The sequence below is a fragment of a genome, unplaced genomic scaffold (assembly GCF_019419815.1).
Source record: "Pyrus x bretschneideri cultivar Hongxiangsu unplaced genomic scaffold, Pyrus_bretschneideri_v1 Contig65, whole genome shotgun sequence".
NCBI classification, from domain to species: domain Eukaryota; kingdom Viridiplantae; phylum Streptophyta; class Magnoliopsida; order Rosales; family Rosaceae; genus Pyrus; species Pyrus x bretschneideri.
Genome location: NW_025999804.1, coordinates 1,871,825 through 1,882,314, shown reverse-complemented (window position 1 = coordinate 1,882,314; position 10,490 = coordinate 1,871,825). Strand labels below are relative to the sequence as shown.

The 10,490-nt window shown below is 40.6% G+C and overlaps 1 pseudogene; it reads right to left on the bottom strand.

Annotated features, from left to right (window-relative positions):
• Positions 1–1,758: 1,758 nt before the first annotated feature.
• On the bottom strand, positions 1,759–4,235 carry LOC125472158 (annotated as a pseudogene).
• Positions 4,236–10,490: the final 6,255 nt, after the last annotated feature.

The window sequence follows — 10,490 nt, the reverse complement described above, 5'->3', positions numbered from 1 at the left end:
GGCCGGACGTGCCCTCATGCGCTGCCTAACCCACGGCCATAGGTACAGGTTAGATGTGATAGAAGCCAGGGAATAGTCCGTTAGAGTTGACGAAATATCCTGTTAAATAGTAACAAAACTTAACAACGTTACCTGACGCCATTAGAATATTCCGGTAGGCCTTGCCATCCGCCGCTGGTGCTGCCGTCTGATTCGCCGGTTTTTGGAAATTTTCGCTGGTTTTTGGATAAAATTTCAAAACCTCATAACTTGTTCATTTCTCAACTATTTTTGAAGAAATTTATATTGAAATGAAGCTCTTGAGGAGTAGAACAAGTTTATACCTTTTGGAAGTCCAAAAATGGACGAGAAGAAGCTTGAAAATGTCTCAAAAATCTCAGCCTAAAACTCAACTCCTTGAACACATGTGTTCTCGCGTCAACTCCTCTCCAAACTTAGTCAAGGGACTCTAGGGAGTTGACTAGATGCTTCCACGACCTTCAAAAAATTGTAACTTGGCCGGGATCACGTAGGAGCAAACTCGTCCGAGTCGGAGCTTCCGAGTTGACGAGTCAAAACTCGTCCATTCGACGATTTGTTGGTACGGCTGGGTTCGTGGTTTCGAAAGGAATGCAATGGTGGTAGTTTCAAGTCCGATCTAGGATTTTTAAGGTGTGATTTTTGTTGTTGCACAGGAAATAAAGGTTCGGTGAGAGAGAGAATGAGAAGAAGAAGAGAGAGAGAATGAGTCTGTTCTGATTGGGGGAGATAAGTGAGAGATAGTCTGATTGGTTGAGTGAGAGTGTGGGTGAGTTTGATTGGTGATGAGGGATTTAGGGAAAAACAAGTGAATGTTAGGGTTTTAGGGGTTGTGATTGGTGAATGTGTGAAGAAAGGGGACACAAATCCTACTTTAAAAAGAAAAAGAGATAAAATTCGTACAATTTGAAATCAAACATAATCTAACTTTATATCTGAAACAGTGTTTCCAACAATGAATAATTAATATGCATGTGTACAAATCTACTTGTTGTTTACATACTTTAATGTAACATAACTTTTTCGTTACCACTTCGTTTCGGGTCTAGTTCATGCTCACGCGATTGTAACAACGAGTACTATTTAATTACGATAACAAGAAAATAATTTAAATTCAAATAACCACGTCCACGTCACTTTGCCAACAAGGGCATAAACATCAATTTACATACTCGGGGAGAAATTACATGAAAAATTAGGGACGGGTCACCACAACCTACCCCCCTTAAGAAAAATTCGTCCCCGAAATTTCAATACTACTAAAGATCATAGTCAAAGAACAAACATGGATAAAGATCTCACATATATTCTTCTATCTCCCAAGTAGCTTTCTCAACAGAGTGGTTTCTCCATAAGACTTTCACCATACGAACGGTCTTGTTCCTGAGGACTTTATCTTTCCAGTCAAGAATCGTCATTGGTACCTCATCATACGTCAAATTCGGGTTAATCTCTAACGGCTGAGGAGGAATCACATGTGATGTCAAAGATGTATCTCCATAGCATGGACACACAGAACACATTATGCACCCTCGACAACTCTGGAGGTAGATCAAGTCGGTAAGCAACTTCACCAACTCGCTCAATGATCTAGTATGGCCTGATGTAACGAGGACTTAGCTTTCCTCTCTTCCCAAATTGTACAACGCCTTTCCACGGCGATAGCTTTAAGAATACCCAATCTCCAACCTTATCTACTTTGTCGGTCGAATGTCTGTCTGCTATACTCTTTTGTCAATCTTAGGCTGCTTTCAAGTTTGCCTTTATCACTTGAATGCTATGTGTCATCTCATCCACAATTTTAGGACAAACCAAAACTCTTTCAACGACTTCAGACCAACACAATAGGGTACAACATGGTTTCCCATACAATGCTTCAAATGGTGACATACCAATGCTGGAGTGAAAGCTGTTGTTGTAGGGGAATTCTATCAAAGGTAAGCGCTTATGCCATGTGTCTCCGAACTGTAGGACTGAAGATCTTAACGTGTCTTCCAATGTCTGAATAGTTCTCTCTGATTGCCCATCGGTTTGAGGATGATAGGCAGTGCTGTAAAGTAGTTTCGAACCTAAAGCTTCTTGAAAAGCTACCTAGAATTTTGAAGTAAATATGGGGTTCCGATCAGAAATGATACTAACTGGAACACCATGATACTTGAAGATTTCTGAGATGAAAAGTTTGGCCAACCAGCTTAGCGAGTAATTCTCACGAACATGTAGGAAGTGTGCTGACTTGGTAAATCGATCTACTATCACCCAAATACCATCATAGCGATTACGTGTACTAGGCAGCTTGTACATGAAATCCATTGTGATATCTTCCTATTTCCACTAGGGTATGGGAAGTGGTTGTAGCAACCTGAATGGTTTCTTTCTTTCTGCTTTAACATGCTAACAGACCGAACAATGACTCACGTACTCCTCAATTTCTCTTTTCATTCCAGGCCAGTAGTAGAAAGGTAGGATGGTACGATACATTTTACTACTCCCAAGATGCATCGCATAAGCTGAGATATGTGCCTCATTGAGTATTTCTTTCTTCAGTTCTTCAATATTCGGTACATACATATGATCGCCTTGCATAAGCATACCATCAGGCCTTCGAATCCTGATATCTCCCCTATTGCCGTTCAACACTGCTTGCTTTAACTCCTGGGATTATGAATTATTCATCTGAGCCTCAAGAACATGATCAAACAAAACTGGCCTGACTTGAAAATTGGCAAGTAGAGCTCCATGGTGATCCACTTCTAAAGCTGCTCCAGTAGATCTTAGGTCAGTGAGAAGAGGAACACAACATGCATAAAAAGTATAAAGTCGACCGTGAGATTTCCTGCTGAGAGATCTGTTACAATATTCACACGACCAGGGTGATACTCAATAGTCCAGTTATAATCACTGATCAACTCCATCCACCAACGCTACCAGAGATTAAGTTTTTTTTTAGTAAAGATATACTTGAGGCTTTTGCGGTCGGTGAAGATTCGACACGTGTCTCCATAAAGATAATGCCTCCAGATTTTCAAAGTGAAAACGATAGCTGCCAATTCAAGATCATGAGTAGGATAATTCATCTCACGAGGCTTTAACTGTCGTGAAACATACGCAATCACCTTTCCATGCTGCATCAGCACACAACCCAGACCATTCAGAGAGATGTCATTATAGATCTCGAAATTCCCACTGTCATCAGGAAGTGCCAAAATAGATGCATGAGTGAGACAGTACTTCAATTGTTCAAAACTCCGTTCACAATCGTCACTCCATTCAAAATTAACTCATTTCCTAGGCAACCTTGTCAAAGGCAGGGCTATGGTTGAGAAATCTTTCACAAAGCGTTGATAGTAGCCAGTAAGACCAAGAAAACTTCGTACTTCAGTGACAGTCTGAGATTGCTTTCAATTTTCCACTGCTGCTACTTTCTGAGGATCCACGAGAACTCCCTGGGCTGATATCACATGTCCTAAGAATGACACCTGATCCAGCTAGAACTGGCACTTATTGAAATTAGCGTACAGTTGATTCTCCCTTAGCTTCTTCACTGCTAGAATACACCAGAATGTCATCGATGAAAATAATTACGAACTTGTTAAGGTACGAACGAAATACCCGATTCATCATGTCCATAAAAGCTGATGAAGCATTAGTTAACCTGAATGGCATCACAAGAAACTCATAATGACCATATTGAGTTCGGAAGGCTGTTTTCGGAAGATCATCGCTTCTGATCTTCAATTGATAATAGCCAGACCTTAGGTCGATTTTCGAGAAAACACAAGCACCATGAAGTTGATCGAAAAAATCATCGATATGAGGCAACAGATAATGATATTTAATCGTCACCCGATTCAGCTGTCTGTAATAGATATAAAGCCTCAAAGTTCCATCTTTCTACCTCATAAACAAGAATGGAGCTCCCCAGTGCTCGGCTGAATAAACATTTTTCAATAAGTTCTTGCAACTAGGTTTTTAATTCCCTTAACTCCACATGAGCCATACGATAAGGAGTTAGAGAAATAGGATTGGTACCTGGAATTAGGTTGATGGTGAACTCCACTTCACGATCCAGTGGTAGGCCAGGTAAATCGTTCGAAAAAAACATTAGGAAAGTGTCTAACTACTCAAACGTCTTCCCTATGAGCAGAAGTCTCCTCAGTCACCACTACATGAGCTAAGTAGCCTTGACAACCTTTCCTCAACATTTGCTTTGCCCTCATGGTAGAGATAACTCCATGTTTTTACGTTCACCAACAAAAGTTACCATAGGTATGCCCTGTCGATGGAAAATAATGATCTTTTGGTGACAATTCAACATGGCACGATTATAATCTAACCAATCCATACATCAAAATTAACGATGTCCAAGGGTACAAGATTAGCTAGCATTACGACATCCTTGATGAGAACGGGACATCCTCGATACTCCCAACTAACATAGCAAACTTCACCTTTAGGCATCGAGAACTCAAACTTATAACCGAAGAGAGTGAGCTGAGGTTGAGTCTTTTGAGCAAACGTATGGGAGATAACCGAATGAGTAGCACCTGAGTTAATTAATATTCTAGCAAAATGGCCAAGAACATTCAACATACCCATAATCAAGTCGGGGTTACATTGAGCATCCTACAAGGTGATATGATTGACATGACCCTGTGCCTGCTGTTGGCCTCCTCGACCCCTGTTTCTCTGGTTGTCGCGTCCCTAATTACCTTGACCTTAATTTGTTGGACTAGGCTGCTTGGTCGATGCGCCGTTGCTAAAAGCTACATTAAGATTCTGGGACTGTCCCCCGGCATACTACTGCGATCCGCCGCCCTGATATGGCGTATAAGCCCCTTGGTACTATGGATAATCACCCTGGTAATAAAGATCAGGTGGGTACTGATATGCTCTTCCTAGATGCTCAGCTATGTCACCCTGGTAGTGGTAAGCACCACCATAACCTATTTGTGGGTAGGTACCAGGACCTTGATTCTGCAGTAGAGGAACTACAAGTGGTAGTGTAGGAGGCTGATTTTGCTGACTCTGCGAACACTTATTAGCTCTATGCCCCCATCTGACCGAAAGTATAGCACCCACTACTTCCCCTTTTACACTTACCGAAATGACGATTATTGCATCTTATGACAGAGCGGAGCACCAGAATTGCTAGGGCTCCTCTGATTCTGAAAGCAGGAACTACCTGTGGACTTGCTGCCACTTAATGGCGTATTGGAATTTGAACCACCGCTCGATGATTGAGAACTATTACCACTTCTATTAAAATTTTGAGTCTTTCGAGGGCCAAAAGATGACTGCCCCCTGTTATTATTCCTCTGAGCATTATTATTATTATCTTCTTCATTATCGTCATCATTAGGAGCATTCTCGGAATCTTCAACATGAAGCAGAACCATCAAAGAATTCTTGGTAGGTAGAGCAGGGAGTAGAAGTCGCCAAAGAACGTTGTCGCATAAGTCCTCTTTTTAAAATAACAAAGCATCTCTCTAGGATTCCCAGCGATCTCGGGGCAATAACAGGATAAGTCAGTGAACTTTCGGTGGTATTATGTGACTAAAATTTTTCCTTGCTTCAACTCTGTGAATTCCTCTCTTTCGATCCTTGTACTTCGAAGGTGTGAATCTAGCCTCAAACAAATGCCTAAAAACATCCCAATTCATGGCATCTTGAGCAAACAACATGCATGACTTATGAGCCCACCATGATCCAGCTTCCAGAAGGAAGAACCAAGTCACTATCTCGACCCATCTCTCCTTTAGAAGGTTCCTATGTTGCTGCATAACTTGGTATGTCAAAATTTTCGGTTGGCATGGTATGATAATAGCTAACACACCCCGACCGGAGTCAAGGCATGCTGGCTGTCACCTGAAGGTGACGTAACCAAAAGTGTGAGTGATGTAAAAATGTGAATAAATTAAGACCAAAACTAGAACTTAATTAAACTAATAATGTGAGTGCACAGTAGTGGGTAGAACCTATAGAATACAAATGTTCAGAACATAGATGACAAATAGTGCAGTCGAAACTAGTTAAGTACTTACTACACAACGGAAATAGTTCCAACATTTAAACAGGGATATGTCAGAATCGCCGGCTAATCCTCGTACGCCACATAGTAATTCAGCTATCTAGGACCTGGAGGGGCGAAAAACAAAAGGGTGAGTGGGCAAAAAAAAAAAGTTTATAAAATCCATTTATTTTCTAAACATACTAACCCTTCGCTGTAAAACATATATAGTTTTCAGAAAATCATACTACGTATAGGTATGAAATCAAATGCAATCAACAGTAAATCCAGAAGTATGCTACATCACAATATCTCAACAATAATATAAGTAAAATCAGTGGTTCAATCAATCTATACTAGCACACAAGTCAGAGTCGCCTAATGCGACCTATACTACTGAAGTAATGCGCATCAATCTATGCTAGCAAACAAGTCAGAGTTGCCGAATGCGACTTGTACGATAGGACTAGGTGTACTCATAATATACGTTCTAGTGCTATAATCACGTGAAGATCGATGCTAATTGTGGTCACCTACTAGTCGGAGTTGCCTAATGCAACCTGTATGTGCGGAGGTGAACGTATAAGTGAAAGACTGGCCCTGGTCTGGGTGAGTACTAACACTGGGGTGCAGCAATGATGAGCAGACTACATGAATATAAACATGCCATAATAATTCAATAATTCCAGTCAACATAATAAACATACCTGACAATAAACTTACCTGCGCATCCCGTAGGATTATTTTAGCATTTCACAACAATATAACATTTCTTATAACGTTATTTAATCATGGCATGATATGCATAAATCAATTCAAAAACATTTATGGAAACTATAAAGTTTACACACACACACACACACACACACACACACACACACACACACATACATGAAAACAAATGCCCACTCATTGATATGTCGATGGATCGAAGCCCCCTAGCCTCGCTTGTCCTTGTACGTTCTCAGGGTAAGTCTCCCCTATATGCGAAATAACTAATAATAATTAGTTAATTAACACATACACTAAAAGCTAGGAAAAACCCCTCATAGTTTGCTCAAATGGAAGGTTTGAATATACAAAAACACTCTATACGACGTCACAAACCTGTACGTATTAACCACTTGCCTAGCCCACGGCCACACGCAGGTCAGAGGTGGCAGAAGCCAGGGAATATTTCGTCAAAGTTGACGAAATATCCCGTTAAATAGTAACGGAACTTAACGGCGTTACCTGACGCCATTAGAATATTCCGTCAACTTTGACGGAATATTCTTCGTCTTCTCCAGTAGGCCTTGCCATCCGTCGCTGTTTGGTTTGCTGATTTCTGGGTAAAATTTCAAAACCTCATAACTTGTTCATTTCTCAACCATATTTGAAGAAATTTATATGGAAATGAAGCCCTTGAGGAGTAAAACAAGTCTGTACCTTTTGGAAGTCCAAAAATGGACGGGAAGAGGCCTGAAAATGTCTTGACCTAAAACTTGACTCCTTGAAAACGTGTGTTCTCGTGTCAATTCCACTCCAAACTAAGTCTAGGGACTCTAGGGAGTTGACTAGGTGCTTCTATGACCTTCAAAAACTTGTAACTCAGTCGGGATCACATTGAAGCAAACTCGTCCGAGTCACAACTTCCGAGTTGAAGAGTCAAAACTCGTCCATTTGACGATTTGTTGGTATAGTTGGGTTCGTGGTTTTAAGAGGAATGCAATGGTGGTAGTTCCAAGTCCGATCTAGGATTTTTAAGGTGTGAGTTTTGTTGTTGCAGAAAAAAAAAAAAAAAAGAGGTTCGGTGAGAGAGAGAATGAGAAGAAGAATAGAGAGAGAATGAGTGTGTTCTGATTGGGGGAGAGAAGTGAGAGACAGTGTTTCTGATTGGTTGAGTGAGAGTGAGGGTGAGGTTGATTGATGAGGAGGGATTTAGGGAAAGACAAGTGAATGTGAGGGTTTTAGGTATTGTGATTGGTGAATGTGTGAAAAAAGGGGACACGGATCCCACTTTAAAGTGAAAAAGAGATAAAATTCGTACAATTCGAAGTCAAACGTAATCTAACTTTCTATCTAAAATAGTGTTTCCAACACTAAATAATTTATACGCATGTCTACAAATCTACCCATTGTTTACGTACTTTAATGTAATGTAACTTTTTCGTTACCACTCCGATTTGGGTGTAATTTGTGCTCACGCAATCATAACAACGAGTATTATTTAAATACGATAACAAGAAAATAATTTAAAGTCGAATGACGATGTTCTCGTCACTTTTCCAAAAAGGGCATAAACGTCAATTTATACACTTGGGGAGAAACTACATGGAAAATTAGGGATAGGTCGTCACAATAGCAATTTCGTTATAAACTTTGTATTTAAGTGTGATTGTGTAAATCCTATATTAGATTTGATATTATCTTCCCTTTAGGACTTGTATTCCTTGGAGGAGAAGGATTATTCCCTTCCTTATTAATATAAATAAAGGCACTGTGTAAGGGGGAATAACACATCATCTACACAATCTTACAAGCACATCTCTCTCTCCCTACTCTCTCTGGCATGCGCCCCCTCTCCCCTATTAAATAAAATAAGCCACAACACGTTATCAGCACGCTCCTACTACTGCACTTAGGAATCTGACGTGGAAGTTTTTTTCTGCATAAAACCAGTTCATCAATATCATCATGCAATTAGGTTGTTCCAAAACAACGGTTTTTATCTCGATATTTTTCCAACCCTGATAGCATGAACATTCACCATAATGCATGACCCAACTTTATGTTTTTTGAATTTTAGTTTCTACCTAAATTGTGTATACATTATATCCATAATTATTGAATTATGTGTATACATTAAATTATTTTTTAAATGTGCATTGAATTAATCTGGAAATTGAAAAAAATTAAAAAAAAAAATTCTAGGGTTCTTCAAACCCATGACTCGAGCCAACCCACATAGCCATCAGCTCCACCTGGAAAACTGAACGCCTATGGCATCCAACCCAGAAACCCTAACTCGCCTGCAGTGAGACCATGACTTTGTCATATGTTTTTTTGGCAATTCAAAAGAATTTCATTGAATTTGGATGAAATTTGAGATTGAATTTAATGGGGTCTTTCTTTCGTTCTCCCTGACTTCGGGGTACCTCCCGTCATCACTAGGAACTGGCCCGCTATCGAACCCACGACTCTACACCGAGAACTATGTCCTAAAATCCTGCAACCTGAAGCAGCAACACTGATCTCCTTCTTCGGCGACACAACCCAGTTTAGACCTGGGGTGTTTTGGACTTGACCTAAGCCCACCTGGGCTTTGATTCTATCAGCCTGCACCACAGAGCCCAATTGGGCCTTTGTTAGACTCAACCCACGACACCAGCCTGTGGCTATGGTGTCCCCATGTCCTGCGACGCACTGGATTGCGTCTTCCCTGGGTTCATTTGATCGTGTCACACCAGATTCCAGCCCGACGTTGGAACATTGGTGCACCGCACCGCGAAACACCAAAGTATACCTTCGTGTAGGCTTAAAGCCTTACCTTGCTCCTTGCATAACTGATCAGAGACCATATGGGCCTCTAATTTTTTGGGCTTGTTTCTGCAGCCCGTTTGCTGCTACTGGGCTTATAGCCTAATTCTTTTTGGGGCCTGATCAGCCTGTGCCTACTCTAGCCCAATTTTGGGCTTGTACCTCACATCATATATGACAAACCTCGATTCAGAATGTCCACCTAGACACTCGAATCGCGATGTGATGGCCGACGCCTAGAAGGTGACGATGCCATAAAGTGTAGTGATGTGAAAAATGTGAATAAATTAAAAACATATAGTAACTAATTCTAGAGTTCGCATGTGAGTGGGGTTGACCCATTTCACACAAGTGATGTTCAGAGCATAAGTAAATTGCAGTAAAAAAAGAGTACGGACATTTATACCGAAAGGAGAAGTCTTCTACATGACAACTTTTATTAGCAATCCTTGTCGTTAGGAATCTTTTGCCACTAAAATCCTGGAGGGGCGAAAAACAAGGGTGAGTGGGCTTGAAAAATAAAGTTTTGTTAACCCTTTCGAAAATGTGTAACCCCTTGCTGTAAAACAAGTATATAGTTTCCCAAAAATATTATAATAATAGTATGTAATAGGTACCCTACAACACAAGTGAGTCAAAGGATGTAGGGCACTACAACAAGGTATCTCAACATTAAATCTCAAATTGTTATCACAAGAAATCAATGCTCATTAATTTATGTAGGCACTTAAGTCCATTGCAAGGATATTCAAACAATGGGATAGGTTAGGTGTAGGTTTTACATTCTAGTACTGCATCACGTGAGCTGTGCTAGTCACATCACATACGAGTCCAAAACATCACACAAAAGGATAGGCTGGCACCTAGCTCTTGATTCGAAGCGAATGTAAATGGTGCATGTGAACTACACGTGAAGCTGGCCCTTGGCCTAGGACAGTACAAATAA